At 42.6% G+C, this 26183-nt stretch overlaps 1 pseudogene; it reads left to right on the forward strand.

The window, feature by feature from the left end:
• Nucleotides 1–8339: 8339 nt before the first annotated feature.
• Nucleotides 8340–21993, forward strand: LOC111544495 (annotated as a pseudogene).
• The last annotated feature ends 4190 nt before the right edge of the window (nt 21994–26183 follow it).

Below are 26183 nucleotides of genomic sequence, written 5' to 3' on the forward strand. Positions count from 1 at the left end.
CCCATTATGAGTCAGGCACCGTGCTAGACAATGCAAAAGTAGATAAAGTAAGATCCTAGCCCTTGAAGTGCTCATAATTGCGTTGGGACTGTAAGACATGTGAGCATATAATTATAATGCCACGTAGTATGTGGGCAACAAGAGCGAAACTGTCTCAAAAATGAAATGAAATGAAATAAAATAAAATAAAATAAAATGGTTCCCAGTGTAGTGGCAAAGTGCTGTTTAGTGTTCCTAAGCACAAGACACCTGTGATACGTCTTACAGATAATTCCTTGTATTAGATAAGCTTCATTCCAGCATAAATTATAGTGCTGTTGGCCATAAGTATATCAAGTAATTGTCTTTCTTTTTTCTCTTTCCTTTTCTTTGGAGACAGAGTCTTGCTCTGTTCCCCAGGCTGGAGTGCAGTGGTGCAATCTCGGCTCACTGCAACCTCCATCTCCTGTGTTCAAGCGATTCTTGTGCCTCAGCCTCCAAAGTATCTGGGACTACAGGTGCATGCCACCACACCTGGCTAATTTTTTCTATTTTAGTAAAGACAGGGTGTCACCGTGTTGTCCAGGCTGGCTTCGAACTCCTGAGCTCAGGCAATCTGCCCACCTTGGCTTCCCAAAGTGCTGGGATTGCAGGCGTGAGCTACCATGCCTGGCCAAGTAATTGTAAACCAAAAATAAAATTCTAAGGCCCCCCAAGCATCTGCACGGATCTCTCCTCTCAGCCAAGGGCATTCCAGAGTTAACCTGAAGATCCAGTTCAGGTTGTGATGGAAGCTGTTTTAGACATACCTCATTATACTCCTCCAGCATCAACATCAATACAGCCCTTCAGTTTGATAAGACACATTTACAATCTATTCTCTCTGAAGCCTGCTACATGGAGGCTTCATCTGCGTGATAAAATTTTGGTCTCCACAACCCCTTATCCTAACCCAGACATTCCTTTCTGGTGATAATAACTCTTTCAATCAATTGCCAATCAGAACACATTATAATCTTCCTATGATGTGGAAGCCCCTCCTCCCTTTGAGTTTTCCCGCCCTTACAGATCCAACTAATGTAAATCTTACATTTATTGATTGATGTTTTATGTGTCCCTAAAATGTATAAAAGCAAGCCGTACCCCAATAACCTTGGGCACATGTCAGAACCTCCTGAGGCCGTGCAATGAATGCATCCTTAACCTTGGCAACATAAACTTTCCAAATTGATTGAGACCTGCCTCAGATGCTTTTGGGTTCGGATCTTTAAACAGAAAAACATATAAAACAAGGCTATGTATTGATCAGTTGACAAAAACGTTGTCACCAAGGGCTGTAGCAACCTAATCTTGTATTTTCCCTAAGGAGCAATGCATCAGTATTCACTAATTCAGTGTTTGTGGAGACTTTACATAACATAATTGCCACAAATAATGAGAATCAACTCATTGGAGACTTGCTTTAAAAACACTTGCAAGAGGCCAGGCACAGTGGCTTACACCTGCAATCTCAGCACTTTGGGATGCCAACGTGGGTGAATCTCTTGAGCTCAGAAGTTCAAAATAATCTGGGCAACATGGTGGAACCCAGTCTCTACAGAAAATACAAAAATTAGCTGGGTGTGGTGGTGCACACCTATAGTCCCAGTTACTTGGGAGGCTGAGGTAGGAGGATCAGATGGCTTGAGTCTGGGAGGCGGAGGTTGCAGTGAGCAGTAATTGCACACTGCACTCCAGCCTGGGTGACAGAGTGAGATCCTGTCTCAAAAAAACAGAAAAACAAAACCAACCTACTTGCACTTTAGTTGATTTTTTTTTTTTTTTTTTTTTTTGAGATGGAGTCTTACTCTGTCACCCAGGCTGGAGTGCAGTGGCACGATCTAGGCTCACTGCAATCTCCACCTCTTGGGTTCCAGTGATTCTCCTGCCTCAGCCTCCTGAGTAACTGGGATTACAGACGTGCACCACCATGCCAGCTAAGTTTTGTATTTTTAGTAGAGACAGGGTTTCACCATGTTGGCCAGGCTGGTCTCAAACTCCTGGCCTCATATGATCCACCTGCCTCAGCCTCCCAAAGTGCTGGAATTACAGGCGTGAGCCACCACGCCCAGCCTTTTTTTTTTTGAGCTAGGGTCTCACTATGTTGCCTAGGCTGTGTTCTCCCGCTCCTGGGCTCAAGTGATCCTCCCACCTCAATCTCCCAATTAGTTAGGACTACAGGTGTACACAGCCATGGCTAGCTTCTTTAGTGGGATTCCATACAAACAAGAACATTGGGATATTCAGAGTAACTTTATTCTTATTAATACCAGAAGTACCAACCTATGTCTATATTTGACCTGTAACCCAGCAAATGCTAATATAGATCCAAGGACAAATCTAATTTGTGCCACTCTAACTAGGGTTTTTCTGGTTTTGTTTAGGTCAACCTAGTACGTGGTGAAATCAAATGTAAACATACTATACAAAAGCATAGATTTATTTCCAAATATACGACTTAGAAGACATTTTGGAAAAAAAGATTTTTTTTTTTCTTTAAACAGGGAAGCATTCTTTCTCTCAGTCAAACTCACATCCAGGACAAGACGTTAAAGAAGAATTGCCTTAAAGGGAGAGAGGTTGTCACAAATGCTCTCCCCATGAGCCTGCAAGTATGTGGATAGTCCTTGCCACTGGTTACTAGTGTGTGTAAAGGTATTGAATGCAATTATGGAGAGATCTTGGGACAAAGAGGTAAAAACATCAATAATTATTGCCTGAACATCTCTCACATGATTAACTTTGGCAGAGAATTGGGTACAAGCATGTGATAATTGGCATTGTGTGGTGGTTCATGCCTATAATCCCAGCATTTTGAGAGGCCAAGGCAGGTAGATTGCTTGAGCTCCCAGCTTGGGCAGATGTGGTGAAACTTCATCTCTACACAATTAGGTGAATTTTTTTTCATATACATATATGTGTGTGTGTGTGTATATATACATATATATATATATATATATTTTAATGTGTGTGTGTGGGTGTGTATGTTTTCTTACCTAAGAGTTAAGTGAATTTTGATTTGGGAGAAAGGTCAGGAAAAAATCTAGACCAGAGCAGTAGTTCTTAAATGTGGAAGACATTTAAGAATCATAGGCATTAGGAGATATACGTAATGTAAATGATGAGTTAACGGGTGCAGCACACCAACATGGCACGTGTATACATGTGTAACAAACCTGCATGTTGTGCATATGTACCATAGAACTTAAAATATAATAAATAAATAAATAAATCATAGGCTGGGCGAGGTGGCTTACGCCTGTAATCCCAGCACTTTGGGAGGCCAAGGTGGGTGGATCACGAGGTCAGGAGATCAAGACCATCCTGGCCAACATGGTGAAACCCCGTCTCTACTAAAAATAAAAAAATTAGCTGGGTGTGGTGGCGTGCGCCTGTAATCCCAACAACTCAGGAGGCTGAGGCAGGAGAATCTCTTGAACCCAGGAGGTAGAGATTGCAGTGAGCTGAGATTGAGCCACTGCACTCTAGCCTGGCAAAAGAGAGAGACTCTCTCAAAAAAAAAAAAAAAAAAAAAACATGCCAGAATCGAACTAAAATGCAAATGCCCAGTCCCACCTCCAGAGATTCTCACTCAGTAAGAATAGCTGCAGTTCCAGAAATACGCATTTTCACAAGTGTCCCAGAAACCCTGATGTAGATTGTCCTAGACCACACTGAGGTGCTGATGGGATGGGCAGCCAGCTTCCAGAAGCTGGAGTACCTGCTGATAGTCCTTCCTGCCACTTACTCTGATGCAGGTCTACGCTGTGTTCTGAGGACATAATGCATAGATGGAGTGACTCTGGAAGAAGAAAACTTGCAAGGATGTGCTGAGCAATCTGGAAGTATGACAAGTCCTGAAAATAAACTTTGTCCATGTATACATTTTCCATAACTCTTCCTGTTCTTTTGGGAGCCTAGAGCCACTATTTTCTGAAGAAAATAAAAAGACAGTATGTTGGTATTGTGTTGGAATAGGGCCTTTCACAATGAAAGTGGTGATAATCATTGTTTCTAAATTTATATTTTAATGTTAGTGATTCATAGGGAATGAAATTTTAGTCTTTAACAGTTCAAATATCTGCATGCCAAAGAATAAATATGCCCAATAGTAATACATTTCATATGCTTTTGTGGAGAATTTTCTGACTTTAAAAGTCAGCTGCATTCATTTCTCAGGGTCACTATGACCACTTTTTCATTCATTCATTCAACAAATATGTATCGGCCTGGTGCGGTGGCTCATGCCTGTAAACCCAGAACTTTGGGAGGCCGAGGCAGGCGGATCACCTGAGTAGTCAGAAGTTCAAGACCACCCTGGTCAACGTGGTGAAACCCTGTCTCTACTAAAAATACAAAAATTAGCTGGGTGTGGTGGTGCACACCTGTAATCTCAGCTACTTGGGAGGCTGAGGCAGGAGAATGGCTTGAACCTGGGAAGCAGGGGTTCCAGTGAGCCAAGATGGAGCCACTGCACTCCAGCCTGGGCAACAGAACAAGACTCCATCTCAAAAATTTAAATAAATAAATAAATAAATAAATAAATAAATAAATAAATAAATACACCAACACAAATATGTATTGCACTTGAGATACCTTAGTGTTCACAAACTTGAATACTAATAGAGAAGACAGAAAATAAATATAATGAATAAGAAATAGAATAAATTACATGTTATAAAGTGTTAGTGCTATGGGAAAATATACAAGGAGAGAGAAAGAAGAAAGAAACGAGGCTCAGTAAAGACTGGTGCAGTACCAGTTTATAATTTTTTTTTTTTTTGAGACAAGATCTCACTCTGTCACCCAGACTGGAGGGCAGTGACATGATCTTGGCTCACTGCAACCTCCGCTTCCCAGGTTCAAGTGATTCTCCCGACTCAGCCTCCCAAGTAGCTGGGATTACAGGCATGTGCCACCATGCCAGCTAATTTTTATATTTTTAGTACAGACGGGGTTTCACCATGTTGGCCAGACTGGTCTCAAATTCCTGACCTCAAGTGATCTGCCTGCCTTGGCCTCCCAAAGTGCTGGGATTACAGGTGTGAGCCACCTCGGCCAGCCCAAAATTTAAAATAGAGTTTTTAGGGTAGGCCTGTCATTTGAATAAAGACTCATAGAGAGTGAGGAGACAGGGTATGCAATATTTCAAGCAGAGGAAATGGTCTGTGCAAAAGCTCTAAGGCAGCAAAGCTGCATGGAATATTTGAAAAAGTGCCAGTAGTCAGGTGTAGCCAGAATGCCATGTGCAGGGAGGAGGTCACCACAGTGATGGTGATAAGGGAGTAAGTGCAGAGAGCAGAGGGCCTCATACACCATTGTAGCAAATTTGGCTTTCACTCTGAAAAAAATAGGGAGCCACTATTGTCAGAAGACATGTGACTTGATCCAGTTTTTCATTTTATTTTATTTATTTATTTATTTACTTATTTTTTTGAGACAGAGTTTTGCTCTGTCACCTAGGCTGAGTACAATGGCACGATCTCGGCTCACTGCAACCTCTGTCTCCTGGGTTCAAGCAATTCTCCTGCCTCAGCCTCCTGAGTTGGGACTATAGGCATGCACCACCACGCTCAGCTGATTTTTATATTTTTAGTAGAGATGTGGTTTCACCATGTTGGCCAGGTTGGTCTTAAACTCCTGACCTCAAGTGATCCTCCTGCCTTGGCCTTCCAAAGTGCTGCGATTACAGATGTGAGCCACCGCCCCTGGCCCTGGCTTTTCATTTTAAGGGATATCTCTGACCACTATGTTGAGAATAAATTGTTAAAGGGGCAAGGGTGAAAGCAGAGATAAGGTCTGGAGGTCAGTGCAATAATGCAATGTCAAGGTGACAGTGACAAAGACCAGGATGGTAGTTGTGAACATGGTGAGAAATGGTTGGAGTCTGGGTATATTTTGAAAGGAGAGCAATTTAAGTTTCCTGACAAGTTGGATATGGGATGTAAGAGAATGACAGAATTCAAGGATGCTTCTTTGGACTGAGCAAACCAAGTACAGAGGTGGCATTCACTGAGATTGTCATTCTTTGTTTTGCCTAACACTGTACTGTATTCAAAAGCCAGCCAGTGAGTATGAACTTAATCACGTTGAGGCATGAATGCACATTGCTTAGCCTCTGGAATGGGTAGCTTTCAAAGGGAAATTGCCTGTTTTCTAATCCTGGCTCACTGCCTACTAGCTGTATTACTTAACCTCTTAAACTTGAGCAAGTTACTTAACTCTGAGCCTCAGATTCCTTCCCTGTGAAATGGGGATAAGAACAGTACTACCTTGTGGAGTTGATAATGTTCAGGGAACTGATATATGAAAGAACTTAAAAACAGAATCTGGAATATATTTCAGCTAACAGTATCATTAAAATAGTGGATGAGAAGAGATTGCTAATTTTTTTTCCCGTATTCCATTAGAGTTGGTTTTCCCCTTTTCTTTCCAGAATGAGTCACTTGGTGACTTTTAATTAAGGAGTTGCAAACATTTATGGGAACTTAGATAAAAGGTATTATTTTCTTTTGTCTGTCAGATGATTGTTAAAGATGGACAAGATCGTGCCACTGCACTCAGCCTAGGTGACAGAGCAAAACTGTGTCTCAAAAAAATTAAATAAATAAAATGAAATGAAAATAAAAGAAAAAAAACACTTGGACATATGAGAGGAAATGTATACACATTCAAACATTAAAAATTAAAAGCAATTATTCTCAGATTTATGCTTAATGGTGTTAACAATGTTAGAATGAATAAAGAAAGCAAATTTCAAAAAAAAAAAGAGAACTTAGATATCATGTGACTCAATCCTTTCTTTATTCATTTTACATTGTTATGTAATCTGGATACCAGTGCCTGTCACCTGTTTGGAGGCAACTAGACCTCTAATATTTAAATAACTCGTGCCCTTTTTACAATACAGTGGAAACGCAGCATCTATCCCAGTAATCCTCGAGGGTCTAACATTTTAGTCGTTCTACTCCAATTTGCTGTTATTTGTTGGCATCTCAGGCTCTGCCCTCTCTGATGCCTTTTTTCCATCCTGTTCCCAACATTTATTTATTTATTTAGAGACAGAGTCTCGCTCTGTCACCCAGGCTAGAGTGTGGTGGTGCGATCTTGGCTCACTGCAATCTCCACCTCCCAGGTTCAAGCGATTCTTGTGCCTCGGCCTCTTGATTAGCTGGAACCACAGGCATGCACCACCATGCCTGGCTAATTTTTTTATTTTTAGTAGAGATGGGGTTTTGCTGTTTTGGCCAGGCTGGTCTCGAACTCCTGACCTCAAGTGACCCACCGGCCTCAGCCTCCCAAAGTACTGGGATTACAGGCCTGAGCCACCGCACCAGGCCTCATGTACTCAACATTGGACACAACCTAAATTACTCCCATTTCACAAAGCACCACTAATACAAGGTCAAGGGTGTAAGTTTTACTTGAATTTGTATTAACTGTAAAGGGTTTGTGGAGCTGCACAGTACAGGAAAAAAGTTCAAAATCATTACAATGACTCTACTACAGTCTACTAATTAGTCCCTGTCATAAAGAATTTCTATATCTCCTTAATAGATCACTTCCAGTTATATTTTTGCCACAGGTCTCTCCTCCCCAGCCACCTCCCATTCCCAAGCCTTCTAATTCTTATTTGACTATGCAAAGCAGTTTAACAGTTTAAACTCTTCCTACCTATGCTTTTCAGTGTCTCATCTTTAATAGCAAGCAGATTCATTAAGGTATATTGATAAATGTAAGTGACATTTACTCCAATACATGTCACTGCGAATAGCAACTGCACTCCAGCCTGGGCAATGAAGCAAGACCCCATCTCTAATAAAATAAAATAAAATGTATTTTTAAAAAAGAAAAGCACAGAGATAAGAGAGCTTAGAGCAGACTCGCCTTATCTAGTGATGATGGGTTAAGGAAAGCTTATTGGAATTAAGATAGATGTGAATGATAAGAAAATAAAGAAGAGGCCGGGCTTGGTGGCTCATGCCTGTAATCTCAGAACTCTGGGAGGCTGAGGCAGGTAGATCACTTGAGGTCAGGAGTTCGAGACCAGCCTGGCCAACATGGTGAAACCCAGTCTCTACTAAAAACACAAAAATTGGCCAGACGTGATGGCGGGTGCCTGTAATCACAACTACTCGGGAAGCTGAGGCAGCAAAATTGCTTGAACCTGGGAGGTGGAGGTTGCAGTGAGCTGAGATCACACCACTACACTCTAGCCTGGGTGACAAGAGCCAAACTCAGTCTCAAAAACAAAAACAAAATGAACAAAGAAGATATAGAGGAGTCAGACAAAGCTACTGAGTAACTGAAAGAAAGCCAATATGGCTCCAGGGTACTTGGTGTGAGGCTTCAGAGAGAAGCAGGCCGGCAATCCTACAGAGTCTCGTAAGATAGGAAGCTTATCATGATCTAGACTAGTAATGGGAAACCCAGACTCCAGCGGCTCTAGCAGAGAAGGGACTAGAGAAGGCAGAAGTAGAAACAGGGAGGCCAGTGGAGAGACTATTGGAGAAGTCCAGGTAAGAATTTACAGCAGCACAGTTGAGGGTTCCGGCAGTGCACATGGCAGAAAGGGTTTGCGCTGAATTATTTTCTCTCCCTGTGTACTAAATTATGTCCCAAGGGCCCTGGGGCACATTGCATATTTCAAATAAAAAGAAACAAAGCTATTTCTGCATCAAGGTTTCTCAGCCTTGGCACTATTGACATTTTGGACGGGATGTATCTTTGCTGTGCTGTGCATTGTGGGATGTTTAGTAGCTTCACTGATTTCTACCTTCGGGTGCCCATAGCAGCTCCCACCCCCAGTATGACAACCAAAAATGTGTTCCAGACATTACAAAATGTTCCCTGGGCCTGGGAGTACAGAGTGAGGAGGGCAAAATTGCCCCTCTTGAGAATCACCATTCTATAGGGACATAGATATTCATTTGTTTGAAATTATCTGAGACAGCCGGGTGTGGTGGCTCACGCCTGTAAACCCAGCACTTTAGGAGGCTGAGGTGAGAGGATCACTTGCCTGGGAGTTAGAAACCAGCCTGGGCACCAGGGTGAGATGCCGTCTCTACAAAACATGTTAAAAAAATTAACCAGGCATGGTGGCTTATGACTATGGTCTCAGCTAATAGGGATGCTTAGGCAGGAAGATAGCTTCAGCCAGGACTGCCAAGTTACAGTAAGCTATGAGCACACCACTGAACTTCAACCTGGATGACAGAGCAAGAAACGATCTCTCTCTCTCTCTCTTTTTGAGACGGAGTCTCGTTCTGTCACCCAGGCTGGAGTGCAGTGGCCTGATCTCAGCTCACTACAGCCTCCACCTCCTGGATTCAAGCGATTCTCCTGCCACAGTCTCTCAAGTAGCTGGGATTACAGGTGCATGCCACCGTGCCCTGCTAATATTTATTTATTTATTTGAGACAGAGTCTCACTCTGTCACCCAGGCTGGAGTGCAGTGGCCTGATCTCAGCTCACTAGAGCCTCCACCTCCCAGGTTCAAGCGATTCTCCCACCACAGTCTCTCAAGTAGCTGGGATTACAGATGCTTGCCACCATGCCTGGCTAATATTTATTTATTTATTTGAGACAGGGTCTCACTCTGTCACCCAGGCTAGAGTGAAGTGGCATGATCTTGGCTCACTGCAACCTCTAACTCCTGGATTCTCCTGCCTCAGCCTCCCAGGCAGCTGGGAATACAGGCATGCACCACCATGCCTGGCTAATTTTTGTATGTTTTAGTAGAGACAGGGTTTCACCATGTTGCCCAGGCTGGTCTTCAACTCCTGACCAACAAGTGATCCGCCCACCTCGGCCTCCCAAAGTGCTGAGATTACAGGTGTGAGCCACCATGTCTGGCCGACAGAGATTTTTTTTTCCTCTTAAAAAAAATTATCAGATACATGTTAACAATTAAAATTTCTAGAATGGCTTCTCTGAAAATAATTGAGATGAAAATTAAGACAACAGGAATGTTTTTGAAAGGATTCTATAATGAAATTACGGTTTATATGAGTAATAAGGAAAAAAGAAGCTGAAATGAAAAGGGGGTTTTGTCCATTTATTCAATCTTATGTTTCATTATGTCAAACTAGGTGTTGTACAAGCCTTATGTTATTATAGGAAAAAAAATACCAAAATAAACCCCTTTTTTGGCCTCAACTTTTATAAGAAGATGTTTCTCAAGGTTTTCTTCTTTCAGCTCTGGCATGATCTCCCAGAATGACTGAGACGTACTCCTGATTATTTACATAACATTTCCTTAAGAGGAATCAGGCACATTGCAAAGGCAGATGCAGAGAGTAACTTAGAAGAGTATTGGCTGATAGTTGTTTTTTCCTCTTCTTGATCATAGGGTCTGAATATTTCAGATTCACACAAAAAATAATTTAGGTTTAAGAGTATTAGAGGCTCCATTTAAGCCTTCATTATTTAAAACTGGCAAAAAAAGTTGTGTTGAATAAATTACTATCTGAAAATCTCTAAATTTGACTAGCTGCTGAGATCACATTGGGAAAGAAATCTGGCCCTAAGTTAGTTTTTTTAAATAGTCATAACTTGTTTTTAAAAGGGGAAAATTAAATTAGTGTAAGGATTTGAATATCTTTGGTCTTATTGGAAGCAGATCTGCTAGTATTGTTGTAGAATGTAAAACTTTTTCTTGTCTCCACCCCTCTCCTTTCATCCCCAAGCCCCAGCTCTCTTCCCAATCCACACTTAGTACAACCCACAAACCGTCAATCTGGCAGCCACTCTTAAAGGCCTCATAGCAGGAAAAGTTCTCTTGGATTTTATCTTTTCCTTCTATAGACGTGTTCATCTGAATGATCTGTGATTTAGTTTCCAAATCATTATTTGCAGATAAGTGGAGTTTAAAATATTTATTGTTTTTAATTTAAAGCATTGTAGTCCAAAAACTTTTTGTAGGTGTGGAGACAGAGTCTTGCTATGTTGCCCAGGCTGGAGTGCAGTGGTGCCATCATAGCTCACTGCAGCCTTGAGCTCCTGGCCTTAAGCAATCCTCCCACTTCAACATCCTAAAGTATTGGGATTATGGGCATGAGCACTGCACCTGGTGAGAAGGCACTGCATTCTGAATGTGTAAGTATAATCTTTGATAGGCTCCTTTCTTAGACCCTAAGCACTTCAGCGTGGGCACACAGAATTTTCTGTATTGTTTCAGACTTTTCTTCTAGGACCTTTTTTCTTCTTTTTGTTTTTTTTTTGAGATGGAGTCTTGCTCTGTCACACAGGCTGGAGTGCAGTGGTGGGATCTCGGCTCACTGCAACTTCAGCCTCCCTGGTTCAAGCAATTCTCCTTGCCTAAGCCTCCCGAGTAGCCGGGATTACAGGTACCTGCCACCAGGCGCAGCTAATTTTTGTATTTTTAGTACAGATGGGGTTTTGCTATGTTGGCCAGGTTGGTCTTGAACTCCCGACCTCAGGGGATCCACCCACCACGGCCTCCCAAAGTGCTGGGATTACAAGCGTGAGCCACCGTGCCTAGTCAGCACAAATTAAATACATAAATGCTGTATCTGCTAACAGGTCCACAACCTGTCTACCTCCAATAAATGACTATTTTAACTGGCCTTAAAAGTCTTGAGATGGACAACTGATCCTGGAATGTTTTTCATATCTGTTACTTCATATCCTCAGGGCATTTTAGAAGGTGACTATGTGTTCTTTAAAAATGTGGCTATTGGTCGGGCATGGTAGCTCATGCCTGTAATCCCTACACTTTGGGAGGCCAAGACTGGTGGACCACTTGAGGTTAGGAGTTTTAGACCAGCCTGACCAAGATGGTGAAACCCCATCTCTATTAAAAATACAAAAAAAAAAAAAAAAAAAAAAAAAATTGGTGCAGGCACCTTTAATCCCCCTTACTCAGGAGACTGAGGAAGGAGAATCACTTGAACCCGGGAGGTGGAGGTTGCAATGAACTGAGATCGCACCGCTGCACTCCAGCCTGGGTGACGGAGCGAGACTCCGTTTCAAATAAATAAATAAATAAATAAATAAATAAATAAATAAATAAATGAAAATGTGGCTATCATAGTATAGTGGATAAAGAATAGGCAACTCCCTGAGTATGACTTTTGGAAATGTCCTACGCTTGTTTAGGCCTTACCTTCCCATCTGTAGTGAAGATGATAACCAAACCTACCCGCATCCATGAGCATGCCTTTCACTTAGTTCTCTACTGGCCTCCCTCATGGTTTTCAAACGTGTGCTACCGTTTCTGGCATCACATGCAGACAGAACAACATCCAGTGCAAGAAGATAGGCTGTTTCTTCCTTTTATTTTACTTTTAGGGAGAGGGAGCCTTTCCCAGATGTCTCATGGTTCACTGGCCAGAACCGATTCATGTCCTCTTCCTTAAGCAGTCACTGGCAAGGGGAGAGGGTTATTTGATTGTCTTTTTCTCTCTCTTTTTTTTTTTTTTGAGACAGAGTCTCAGTCTATCACCATGCTGGAGTGCAATGGCGCGATCTTGGCTCACTGCAACCTCCACCTCCTGGGTGCAAGCACTTCTTCTGCCTCAGCCTCCCAGGTAGCTGGGACTACAGGTGCATGCCACCATGCTCAGCTGATTTTTGTATTTTAGTAGAGACAGGGGGTTTCACCATGTTGGCCAGGATGGTCTCAATCTCTCAACCTCGTCATCCACCCGTGTCAGCCTCCCAAACTGATGAGATTACAGGCGGGAGCCACTGTGCCCGGCCTTGATTAACCAGGATTCATCCTCAAGTCACCTTTGAGGGACGGATGCCATGAATAAATTAGAAATTCTGTCAGCATATAAGTGATCATTGTAAACTGGGTCACGCAATCATTTTGCTATACTATCTTATGGGATTATTAGAAAACTAAATGCTTTAACTCCTGCAAAGTTCTTAGTAATGATGATCATGGCACTTGCTGTGTGCAATACATTGTCCTTTACACATACAGCTTTACATGTACAGCAATCCTTAAAAACACCCCATTAGCTATGTGTGTATTATTGTTGTTGTTTTTCTTTTTTAGAGATGAGGTCTCACTGTGTGGCCTAGGCTGCAGTGCAGTGGTTACTCACAGGCACGATCATAGGGCATGGAAGCTTTAAACTCTGTATTAGTCCATTTTCATGCTGCTGATGAAGATATACCCAAGACGGAGTAATTTATACAGAAAAACGTATTTTTGTTTGTTTTTTGTTTTTTGAGAGGGAGTCTCGCTCTGTCACCAGGCTGGAGTGCAGTGGTGCAATCTGGGATCACTGCAATCTCCACCTCCTGGGTTCAAGCGATTCTCCTGCTTCAACCTCCCGAGTAGCGGGGATTACAGGCACGCACCACCATCCCAGCTAATTTTTTTGATTTTTAGTAGAGATGGGGTTTCACCATGTTGGCCAGGATGGTCTTAATCTCCTGATCCCGTGATTCACCCACCTCAGCCTCCCAAAGTGCTGGGATTACAGGCGTGAGCCGCTGTGCCCAGGAAAAAGGGTTTAATGAACCGATAGTTCCACATGGCTGAGGAGGCCTCACAATCATGGTGGAAGGCAAGAAAGAGCAAGTCACAGCTTTTGTGGACAGCCAGCAGGCAAAGAGAGAGCTTTTGCAGGGAAACTCCCATGTTTAAAACCTTCAGATCTCGTGAGACTTATTCACTACCATAAGAATAGCACGAGAAAGAGCTGCCCCTGTGATTCAATCACCTCCTACTGGGTTCCTCCCATAACACAATGGAATTCAAGATGAGATTTAGGTGGGAACACAGTTAAACCAGATCATTCCATCCTTGGCCCCTCCCAAATCTCTTTTCCTCATATTTCAAAACCAATCATGTCTTACCAACAGTCCCCCAAAGTCTTAACTCATTTCAACATTAACTCAAATCTCGTGTCCTTTGTAGGGACATGGATAAAGCTGGAAACCATCATTCTCAGAAACTCTCGCAAGAGCAGGAAACCAAACACCGCATGTTCTCACTCATAGGTGGGAATTGAACAATGAGATCACTTGGACACAAGAAGGGGAACATCACATACCAGGGCCTGTTGTGGGGTGGGAGAAGGGGGGAGGGATAGCATTAGGAGATACATCTAATGTAAATGATGAGTCAATGGGTGCAGCACAACATGGCACATGTATACATATGTAACAAACCTGCACACTGTGCACATGTATCCTAGAACATAAAGTATATATATATATAAAAAAAGTTCACAGTTCTAAGTCTCATCTGAGACAAGGCAAGTCTCTTCTGCCTATAAGCCTGTAAAATCAAAAGCAAGTTAGTTACTTCCTAGATATAATGGGGGTACAGGCATTGGGTAAATACAGCTGTTCCAAATGGGAGAAATTGGCCAAAACAAAGGGGCTACAGCCCCATGCAAGTCTGAAATCCATCAGGGCAGTCAAATCTTAAAGCTCCAAAATGATCTCCTTTGACTCCATGTCTCACATCCGGGTCACTCTGATGCAAGAAGTATGTTCCCATGTTCTTGGGCAGCTTCGCCCCTGTGACTTTGAGGGGGATAGCCTCCGTCCTGGCTGCTTTCACAGACTGGCAATGAGTGTCTGTGGCTTTTCCAGGCACACAGTGCAAGCTGTTGGTGGATCTACCATTCTGGAGTCTGGAGGATGGTGGCCCCCTTCTCCCAGCTCCATTAGGCAGTGCCCTAGTAGGTACTCTATATGGGGGCTCTGACCCTACATTTTTCTTCTACACTGCCCTAGCAGAGGTTCTCCATGAAGGTCCTGCCCCTTCAGCAAACTTCTGCTTGGGCATCCAGGCATTTCCATACATCATCTGAAATCTAGGTGGAGGTTCCCAAACCCCAATTTGTGACTTCTGTGTACTCGCAGGCTTAACACCACGTGGAAACTGCCAAGACTTGGGGCTTGTACCCTCTGAAGCCATGGCCCAAGCACTTCATTGGCCCCTTTCAACCATGGCTGGAGTGGTTGGGACATGGGGCACCAAGTCCCTAAGCTGCACACAGCACAAGGACCCTGGGCCTGGCCCACAAAACCACTTTTTCCTCATAGGCCCTTGGGCCTATGATGGCAGGGACTGCCGTGAAGACCTCTGACATGCCTTGGAGACATTTTCCCCATTGTTTTGGGGATTAACATTAAGCTCCTTATTACTTATGCACATTTCTGCAGCCAGCTTGAATTTCTCCTCAGAAAATGGAATTTTCTTTTCTATCACATTGTCTGACTGCAAATTTTCCAAACTTTTATGCTCTGCTTCCCTTATAAAACTGAATGCCTTTAACAGCACCCAAGTCACATCTTGAATGCTTTGCTGCTTAGAAATTTCTTCTGCCAGATACTCTAAATCATCTCTTTCAAGTTAAAAGTTCCACAAATCTCTAGGGCAGAGGAAAAATGCTACCAGTCTTTGCTAAAACATAACAAGAGTCACTTTTGCTCCAGTTCCCAACAAGTTCCTCAACTCCATCTGAGGCCACCTCAGTCTGGACTTTATTGTCCATATTCTATCAGCATTTTGGACAAAGCCATTCAAGTAGTCTTTAGGAAGTTCCAAACTTTCCCACATTTTCCCGTCTTTTGAGCCCTTGAAACTGTTTCAACCTCTGCCTGTTACCCAGTTCCAAAATCGCTTCCACATTTTTGCGTATCTTTTCAGCAGCACACCACCCTATTTGTACCAATTTACTATATTAGTTCATTTTCATGCTGCTGATAGACATACCAAAGACTGGGTAATTTATACAGGAAGAAAGGTTTAATGGACTTACAGTTCCATGTGGCTGGGGAGCCATCACAAATCATGGTAGACGGCAAGGAGGAGCAAGTCACATCTTACCAGGATGGTGGCAGGCAGAGAGAGAGTTTGTGCAGGGAAACTCTCATTTTTAAAAGCATCAGATTTCATGAGATATATTCACTATCACGAGAACAGCACAGAAAAGACCAGCTCCCATGATTCAATCAACTCCCACTGGGTTCCTCCCACAGCACATGGGAATTCAAGATGAGATTTGGGTGGGGACACAGTCAAACCATACAAACTGCTTGGCTCAAATGATCCTCCTGCCTCAGTTCCCCCAGTAATTGGACTACAGCTGTGCACTGCCACACCTGTCTATGTTATTATCTTAGTTTTACAGATAAAAAAGCTGTGGCACAGACAGATTAAGTAACTTGCCCAAGGTTTCAAGTTTGTAACTGGCTAAACTGTGGTTAGAACCCTGACAATCTGCCTCTGGAAGGTACACACTTAACTCATGTTCTGGTCCTTCAGCAAATGTGCTTAACCATACTCTTGATGTTATAATTTGAATTTGTCCCCTGAAAAATTCAGGTGTTGAAACTTCATGAACAATGTCATGGTATTAAGAGGTAGGGCCTTTAAGGGGTGATTATGTCACAAGGGCTTCTCCCTCCTGAATGCAATTAGGCTCTTTTAAGGGAGGCTTCACACAGCATTTTCTTGTCTTTTGAGGTTTGCTTGTTCTTTCACCTCATACCATGTAAGGACATGGTGCTCCTCTCCTCTGGAGAATACAGCAACAAGGTGTCATCTTGGAAACAGAAAGCAGTCCTCACCAGACAACTGCACCTGCCAACACCTTGATCTTGAACTTCCCGAACTTCAAAATTAAACTTTTGTTTTTCAAAAATTACCCAGTCTGTGGTGTTCTGTTATAGCAGCACAAATGAACTAAGACACCTGGCAGATAGTAAGTACTCGGCCCCTGTTAGCTGTTATTATAATCTCTGCTGGCCTATGTTTCTCAGGCAATGTTTACAAGATCTTTCTTTTTCTCTCTGTCCTCTGAAGACATGGAAAGACATTCACATTAAAAAAAAAAAAAAAAGTGGGCTGGGTTCATGGCTCACATATGTAATTGCAGAATTTGAGAAGCTGAGGTAGGAGGACTGATTCAAGCCAAAGTCGAGACCAGCCTGGGCAACACAGGGAAACCCGTCTTTACAAAAAAAAAAAAAAAAAAATTAGCCAGGCATGGTGGTATGTGCCTGTGGTCCAAGCTACTCAAGAGTCTGAGATGGAAGAATTGTCACAATTCACTTAGACAGAACCTGCCTTGTCACTGAGGCACTTAAATTGATGACCTCTGGGCTACATCCCAGTTTTAAATTTTTTCTCACAGATCTTAATTAATCTGTTAGAGCCCAGGAGGTTGAGGCTGTAGTGAACCATGATCACACTATTGCACTCCAGTCTTAGGGAACAGAGAGAGACCCTATCTCTAAAGAAAAAATTAAATTAAATTAAATAACTAAATGATAAAAGTAATAGAAAGGGTTTGAACATAAATTTAAAAGAAGTGTTTCGCAAACTCTATATCATAAGCTTTTTTTTTTTTTTTTTTTTTTGGAGACAGAGTCCCACTTCATTGCCCAGGCTGGAGTGCAGTGCAGTGGTGTGATGATCTTGACTCACTGCAGCCTCTGTCTCCCTGGTTCAAGTGATTCTCATGCCTCAGCCTCCTGAGTAACTGGGATTACAGGTGCAGGCCACCACACCCAGCTAATTTTTGTATTTTTGGTAGAAACAGGGTCTTGCCATGTTGTCTAGGCTTGTCTATATCATAAGCTATTAATGGGCCATAAAACCTATTTAGTGAGTCATGACCAACATTTAAAAAATAAAATATAACATCATAGAATAGGGTAAAACAATGGGACTGAATAAAAAACATCAGGGTACACTCATATAATGCAAAAAGTTTCATCTTTTGAAATTTTTGTCTCAATTATATGTGTACATTTATATATGTATTCTAGCTTGCCAAGTAAAATCTAATGGTGGTCAAAAAAGCTTGAAAAATCTGCTCTAAAATCTTACTGCTCAAATTGTGAACCAGCAACATCGTGTCTGGGAGCTGCTTGGACAATGCTAATCTCAGGCTCCATCCAGACCCGCTTGAATGAGAAACTGCATTTGACAAAATCCTCAGATGATTTTCCTTTGTATACTGAAGGTAGGGCTGGTCATTACCTGTTAATTCCACGTGCCCCCACAGGGTGTTCTCCAGGTGCTGGGTGAAGAGGAGAAGTGACCATAGCTGCAAAATGATGCCCTGGTGATCCGTCTGATCCTCAGGCTCCTTTAGGATGACTTCGTTAAAGGAAAATTCTGAGAACATGGCTCATTGGCACACTGACTTCCTTTTTTCTTCTTTCCTTTTCTGTCCTGAAAATGATTTTTTTTCTCATCTCTCTCTCTTTCTCAAAACACACACACATACACACACACACACTCTCTCTCTCTCTCTCACACACACACACACACATTTCCAGCTTTTGAAAAATCCAGCAACACAAGCTGATGTTTCTAGAGGGCACCAACCAGCTGGAATTGAGTAGCCCCTATGTACACTGGACAGAGCCCAAATCCCCTGTTCTACCCACTGCACACAATTCACTTAGACAGAACCTACCTCGTCATTGAAGGCACTTAAGTTGGTGACCTCTGGGCTACATCATCCCAGTTTTAAACTTTTTCCTCATAGATCTTCATTAATCTGCAGTAATTAGATCCTCTTTGGATTTGCTCACTCAAAATGATTTGTTTTTTAAATTAAACTTCTCTGTAGTCCCCTCAGCTACTCAAGAGGCTGAGGCAGGAGGATTGCTCTAGCCTAGGAATTCAAGGCTGTAGTGCACTATGATCATGCCTGTGAATAGCCACTGCACTCTAACCTGGGCAACATAGAAAGACCTTTTCTGTAACAAAACAAAACAGAACAACAAAAAAAAAACAGGTGCACTTGGTCTTGCAATGACTTGCCTTCTTCCAAGTGTACTTTCCTTCCTTTCATTACTGCTCTAAAGATTTTAATAAACTTTCATTCCTGCTCTGAAACTTGCCTCGGTCTTACCTTCTGCCTTATGCCCCTTAGTTGAATTCCTTCTTCTGAGGGGGCAAGAATTGAGGTTGCTGCAGATCCATATGGATAACTACCACCAGTAACATATTTGATGCCACATGACTCTGGCACACTTTAGCACTGTTATCTAGTAAATTTCCTTCTTGCCTAAGCCACTTTGAGTCTTGCCTTCAGTTGCTTGCAGCCAGAAACCTCCTTCTTTACACCTTGCTTTCTTCACCTGGAGGCATCTGACCCCCATGCACGGATTTTCTTCTTTTTTTCTCTCTCTCTTCTGCCTACTAACCAACTCCCAGGACAATTCCTCTTGGCCATAAGTGACACTGTTCCTCCTGGCTGATTTCTCAGCACACCCTGACAAGTGGCTCATGGGGGTGGGAAGGACTTTAGGGTCCATACTGAGTAGATCTGAGGCACTAATGGCCCTCTTGGACAGGGTTAAAGCCTAAACTGTGCAATGTCTGGGGCTTCCTCTGCTTTTTCAACTAAAAGCCGCTGCTTCACAAAAACCTGCACCACCCATTCTCTTTTCTCTGTATATGTTCAAAGTTTATTTAAAAACACACACATATGGCCGGGTACGGTGGCTTACACCTGTAATCCCAGGACTTTGGGAGTCCAAGATGGGTGGATCACCTGAGGTCAGGAGTTCAAGACCAGCCTGGCCAATATGTTGAAACCCTGTCTCTACTAAAAATACAAAAATTAGCCGGGCATGGTGGTGGGCGCCTGTAGACCCAGCTACTTGGGAAACTGAGACGGGAGAATCACTTGAACCCAGGAAGTGGAGGTTGCAGCGAGCCAAGATCGTGCCACTGCATTTCAGCCTCAGAGACAGAGCAAGACTCCGTCTCAAACAAACAAAAAAACCACACATAACACACACAGACGAAAACAAACAAACAAACAAACAAACACCTTCTGATCCTTGAGTCAGCAAGAATTTAGCTAAAGTGTGTTATTCCAACAATAACAAAAATATATCCCCCTGGGCCTCCTGTCATTTGTAATTGGCTTCCATTTATTACATTGCGAGCTCCCACTCTGCTTCTAAGGTCTTTTTTTGCAGTGATCTTACAATCATTTCTCAACTCCTTTTAGTGGAGTTTTGATCTTCTTTCGTATACTCCCTTGCAGTGTCTCCTCAAATGTTCATCCTGTTGTTCCATTTAGTCTATCAGAGACTTTAGTTTGTTGATCCGAGAGGATAAATTAATGTACGTTCCAGTTTAATGTGCTCCAGAGTAAAGTGCCTCAGGCTATGAGATGGACTAGCAATTAGCAGTGACAGAATACTTGAGAGGACGTACAAATGTCTTTTCAAAGAAGGCATTTGGGGTCGAATTGGGTCAGGTGCAGACACAAAGAGTGACAAGATCTGAGTTTTCTCCTGTGAATAATAATTGTCTCATTGTGATGGGCTTAGCCTTCCTTTCTATAATAAGGATGTTTCTGGCTGCAAGTAATTAAAGGTCAGACTCAAAGTGGCTTAGGCAATGATGGAAATTTATTAGCTCACAAAGCTAAAAAGTGCAAGAGGCAGTCAGGTTTCAGGTAGAATCAGATCAGGGCTCCAGCTTGACTTCTATTTTGAGTCTCTCAACTCTGCTCCTGTCTGTGTCTGCTTCATTTATATCCTTGCTTTTTTCACATTAAATAACAGCTGAGGTAACTCCACATACAACGATTTCCAGAGGAAGAGAGAACACGTGTCCTGACAACTCTTTGGCAAGAGCAAGAAAATTTCCCAGAAATCTTCCCCAAATTATTCTTGTATCCCTCTGGTGAGTACTGGGTCATTTACCCATCCTCCAGCTCTTCATGGTGGCCAAGGTGATAAGAATAAGCTCACCAAGGCTCACTGTTTATTAGCTCACACATACCTCAAGGTTAAAAGTTGTGGAGTAGGGAACACTATTACCGTTAAGGAGGGGTACAAAGTTGGACAGAGACATCTATGTTAGAACCTATGCAGTCAGGAGGAAACTTCATTTCTTTTGATAATCCTCTCAGTTGCTATTTCACATACAGAAAAAAATTAAAAAACACTTTTAGGGTTGCCCTTCTCTTTCCTTCACAAGGATGATTTTTTTTTGAGAAGGAGTTTTGTTCTTGTTGCCCAGGCTGGAGTGTGATGGTGCAATCTTGGCTCACCTCAACCTCTGCCTCCTGGGTTCAAGCGATTCTCCTGCCTCAACCTCCCAAGTAGCCGGGGTTACAGGCATGCACCACCATGCCCGACTAACTTTGTATTTTTAGTAGACACAGGGTTTCACCATGTTGGTCAGGCTGGTCTCGAACTCCTGACCTCAAGTGATCCACCTGCCTCAGGCTCCCAAAGTGCTGGGATGACAGGTGTGAGCCACCACGCCTGGCCAAAGATGAAATTTTAATAGTAAAAGGATAAGAAAAGCAGCATTGGTAACGACAGCATCCCCACTTTCTTGTCTTTATCGGCTTGGGCTGTCATTACAAAACACCATAGACTAGTTGGCTTAAGCAACATGAATTTATTTTCTTCCAGTTCTGGAGGCTGGGAAGTTCTAGATCAAGGTGCAGGCAGTTTCCACAGGAGGCCTACATGCCGCCACTGTGCTGCCACCGTGTCTCTAGTGATCCCTGAAAAGTTCCAGCATATTTTGTGAGTACTCAACACCAACATCGATAAGTGGTGTAAAATAGCCTTTGCCATCACTGCCATTAAGGGTGTAGGTCAAAGATATGCTCATGTGGTGTTGAGGAAAGCAGACATTACCTCACCAGGAGGGTGGGAGAACTCACTGAGGATGAGGTAGAATGTGTGATCACCATGACACAGAATCCACACCAGTACAAGATCCCAGGCTGGTTCTTGAACAGACAGAAGGTTGTAAAGGATGGAAAATATAGCCAGGTCCTAGCCAATGGTCTGGACAACAAGCTCCGTGAAGACCTGGAGTGACCAAAGAAGATCTGGGCACAAAGAGGGCTCTGCCACTCCTGGGGCCTTCATGTCCGAGGCCAGCACACCAAGACGACTGATCACCGTGGCCATACTGTGGGTGTGTCCAAGAAGAAATCAGTCTGTAGGACTTGTCTGTTAGTAGTTTATATACCTTAAAACAAACAAACAAACAAAATAAAACAAAACGGTGAAGGCTGACTCAGTTCCCCAGTGAGGGCCCTCTTCCTGCCTTGCAGACTGCCACTTTCTTGCTGTGTCCTCACATGACAGAGAGGTCAGATTTCCTTCTCTCTCTTCCTCCTTTTTTTTTTTTTTTTTTGAGTTGAGTCTCACTCTATCACCCAAGCTAGAGTGCAGTGGCACGATCTCAGCTCACTGCAACCTCTGCCTCCTGAGTTCAAGCAATTCTCCTGCCCCAGCCTCCTGAGTAGCAGGGATTACAGGTGTGTGCCACCACGCTCGGCTAATATTTTTGTATTTTTAGTAGAGACGGAGTTTCTCCATGTTGGCCAAGCCGGTCTCGAACTCCTGACCTCAGGTTATCCACCTACCTAAAGTGCTGGGATTACAGGCGTGAGCCACTGCGCCCGACCTCTCTTCCTCTTTTTAACAAAGCCATATTCCTATCAGATTAGGGCCTTACCCTATGAACTCATTTAACTGTAATTATCTCCTGAAGATTCTCTCTCCAGATACAATCACATTGTGGGTTAGGGTTTCAATATATAAATTTGCAGGGGACACAATTCAGTCCATATTAGTAACCCAAGTGTTAATCACTGTGAGAGCTGAAGGGTGGGGTGGGATGAAGTACAAAAGAAGTAATGAATCTGTTTCCTGTTTTCAGGAGCTTATGGTCTTGTTGGGGAGGTAAGACAAATAAATTATAAATAAGGACAAATGCTGTGAGGTAGAGTGAATGCTAAGGGCACTCCAGAGTGACAGGGATCAATAAAGGTTGGAAGGGGCCAGGGAACTTTTATTTATGTATCGAAATGGGGTCTTGTTATGTTACCCAGGCTATTTTTGTTTGTTTTGTTTTGCTTTTTAATACAGTGTCTCACTCTATCACCAGACTGGAGTGCAGTGGCATGATCTTGGCTCACTGAAACCTCTGCCTCCCAGATTCAAGTAATTCTCCTGCCTCAGCCACCCGAGTAGCTGCGATTACAGGTGCATGCCACCATGCCCAGCTAATATTTGTATTTTTAGTAGAGGCGGGATTTCACCATGTTGGCCAGTCTGGTCTTGAACTCCTGATCTCGAGTGATCCGCAGGCCTCAGCCTCCCAAAGTACTGGGATTGTGGGCATGAGCCACTGAGCCCGGCCCCAGGCTGGTTTTGAACCAGGTTCAGGTGATCCTCCTGCTTCTGCCTCCCAAAGTGCTGAGATTATAGGGATGAGTCACCAGTGGCCGACTGATCAAAAAAACTTCATGGAGGAGTTGACACTTAATCTGGATTTTTAGAATGGTTGGAAGGGAGTGAGGAGTGTGTGACAGGACAGAAACCTAGACCAAGAGAGTAGCAATGGCAAGCCAAATACCACCTTGTTCTTAGAGAAAACGGACTTTCTAATTGAGGCAGTGGAGTGAATGGGTGAAGAGAGTGGTTCCTTTAACAGAAATCAGAAATTCCAGGAGGGAAGGTGTAGGGATGTGGTTAGATATATGAGGAAGGATGAGGAGTTCATTTTAGAAATATTTGTTTTGAGAAACTGGAGAATTTACCAAGTAAAATATCTGTAATGTTATTAATAATAAGGGCAAAGAGATGAGTGAAAGTAGGACTGATGATAATAGATATTTAAATATCAAAGGGTTGATAATTTAGGCTGAGAGAATGAATGATCTTTTTGAGAAAATACGAAGGGTGATGTATGTAAGAAAAGACCTTAGAAGACATCACCATCACCAAGAAGGATCCAGCAATAGTTAATGGCATAATAACATGAAACTATTGGAAATGTAATGGATCCAGTTCTAATTTTCTCAGTTTATACATAGCATTTAGTGTTAAGTAAAATAAATGTTTGTTGATTGACTTGATAATTGAACGAATGTTAGAAGTTTAAAATTCAAAAAGCCTAATGTGCATTAGGGATTTAAAGAAAAAAAATATATGTATATGTTATATATAAGTGTGTGTGTGCATGTATTTTAAATTTAGAGACGGGATTTTGCCATGTTGCCCAGGCTGTGAACTGCTGGGTTCCTTTTTCATTTGTTTGATTTTTGTTTTTTTGTTTTTTTTCAGGGATGTTTTGAAGTCAAACCAGTTTTTCCACTTCCATTTAATTAAGTGTTTTGAGCATTATTTATTATTCATACACTGAAGAAATGAAAAGCTGAAGAGGTTCTCCCATCACGTGAAAGGATTAATTAGTTCAGTTTTCCGAGGCGTCATCTGACTGTCAGACAGTTCAGGTACATTCACTGAGGCATTTCCAGTGGGCAAGGAGCCTGGGAGAGCACTGCGCTGTGACCTAGTTTTCCCTTTGGAATCAGGTCCTCTCTCCTGCGTTTACCTTGGCCTCTCCCACCCCTTGGCAGGTCCACTCCCATTGACCTTTCTCTCTGTACCAGCAGCTGCTGCTGACAGTCCAGCCTTACTTACCTCTGTGAAAACAGTGTATAGCGGTCTGCCTTTAAATTTCCTATTCCCATCTAGACCTCCTTTAGGAGCTCAGCGCTGCTCACAATTGAACCTGAAATTCTAGGTCTTCTAATCTCTTCTCTCCAACTGGCAGTATTTACCACACTGATGTCTAGTTCTTGTGGAGTCTTGTTGTGGGATGCATGAGTTTTATGCTAATGGAGGTGTTTCTGAAGACAAAGCCTTGGGTCAGATAAAAGGTTAATTGATATGTGTAGTGTGACAGTAAAATGCAAGGACTTTAAATTCAGATAGTCTTGGATGTGGATTAGTTTTAATTTGACAGGTGTGTGATTTGGGACAGTTGCTCAATCTTTTTATGAACATTATTTCCCCAACTAAAAAAAATAGACAAAATACTAATCTTTGAAAGTTGTTGTAAGTATTAATAAGATAATGTACATAAAGAGACCTTGCACAATACCTGGCATATTGTAAGAGCTTGATAGGACAATATTTATATGACAGGCCAAGAAAATATGTGTGCCATTTTCCACTTCCCAAATCATTTTACATGGGTTTAGAAAGGAGATTAAGAAAGACAAACATATGATCTTTTCCCTAATTTCAGAATATACGCTCTGAGTACTACCTGGTCAGAGCTTTTTGATTCCTATGTTATTTTGTAAGCTAGTGCTTCACAGTGCTAAAGGATAGTACCTTAGAGAACTTAATGCATTAATAGATTTTCCTTAAACTGGAACTTTTTTTTCTCCTTTATTGAATCAAGAAAGCTAAGTGTCAAACAGGCATATAGATTATACTCTAAGGTAACAAAACTCTATTACGTTGTATTTCATTAGAGCTGAACCAAAGGCATTTTGGAAGAAATCGTGCTGTGTAACAAGAGGGATTGGTAGCAGAGACTTTTTGCTACCATTTTCTCCGGGCTTTTCCATTCTGTACTTGAGTAGCATTGTCCCAAATAGAAATATCCCAGGGTCCTTTTTTCCTCTTGAAAGACTCTAATGTTAAGACTAAATTGGAGATTACCATGGAAGTAAACGACATTAAGGTGAACAGAGAAATATTCAACCTCCGTTAGAAGGAATGTTTCTGCTTACCTTATGGTCTTCCTGTTTCCCTCCCTTCGTTATGTAAGCCAGAGTCAGCAGTACCTTTACCATAAATAAGCAGGCAAGTGGCTTCGCAGTGGCTCCAGAGTACCAGCCAACTCTTATACCAACTACGACTCAAATGTTGTTTCCACAAATTAGTTTCCTAAGTTTTGTGTGTGTGTATACACACACACACACACACACACATACATACATAAGTTATAATGTATAATCAAATATATTTCTGGCCGGGTGTGGTGGCTCATGCCAATAATCCCAGCACTTTGGGAGGCAGAGATAGGCAGATCACTTGGGGCCAGGAATTCGAGACCAGTCTGGCCAACATGGTGAAATCCTGTCTCTACTAAAAATACAGAAAATTGGTCAGGTGCAGTGGCTCACGCCTGTAATCCCGGCTACTCAGGAGGCTGAGGCAGGAGAATCGCTTGAATCTGGGAGGCGGAGGTTGCAGTGAGCCAAGATCATGCCAGTGCACTCCTGCCTGGGTGAGAGTGAGACTCTGTCTCAAAAAACAAAACAAACAAGCAAACAAAAACCCCCCAGAAAATTAGCCTGGTGTGGTGGCCCATACCTGTAGGCTACTTGGGAGGCTGAGGCAGGAGAATTGCTTGA

The sequence above is a fragment of the Piliocolobus tephrosceles genome, chromosome 4 (genome assembly GCF_002776525.5).
Source record: "Piliocolobus tephrosceles isolate RC106 chromosome 4, ASM277652v3, whole genome shotgun sequence".
In the NCBI taxonomy this organism is placed as follows: Eukaryota; Metazoa; Chordata; class Mammalia; order Primates; family Cercopithecidae; genus Piliocolobus; species Piliocolobus tephrosceles.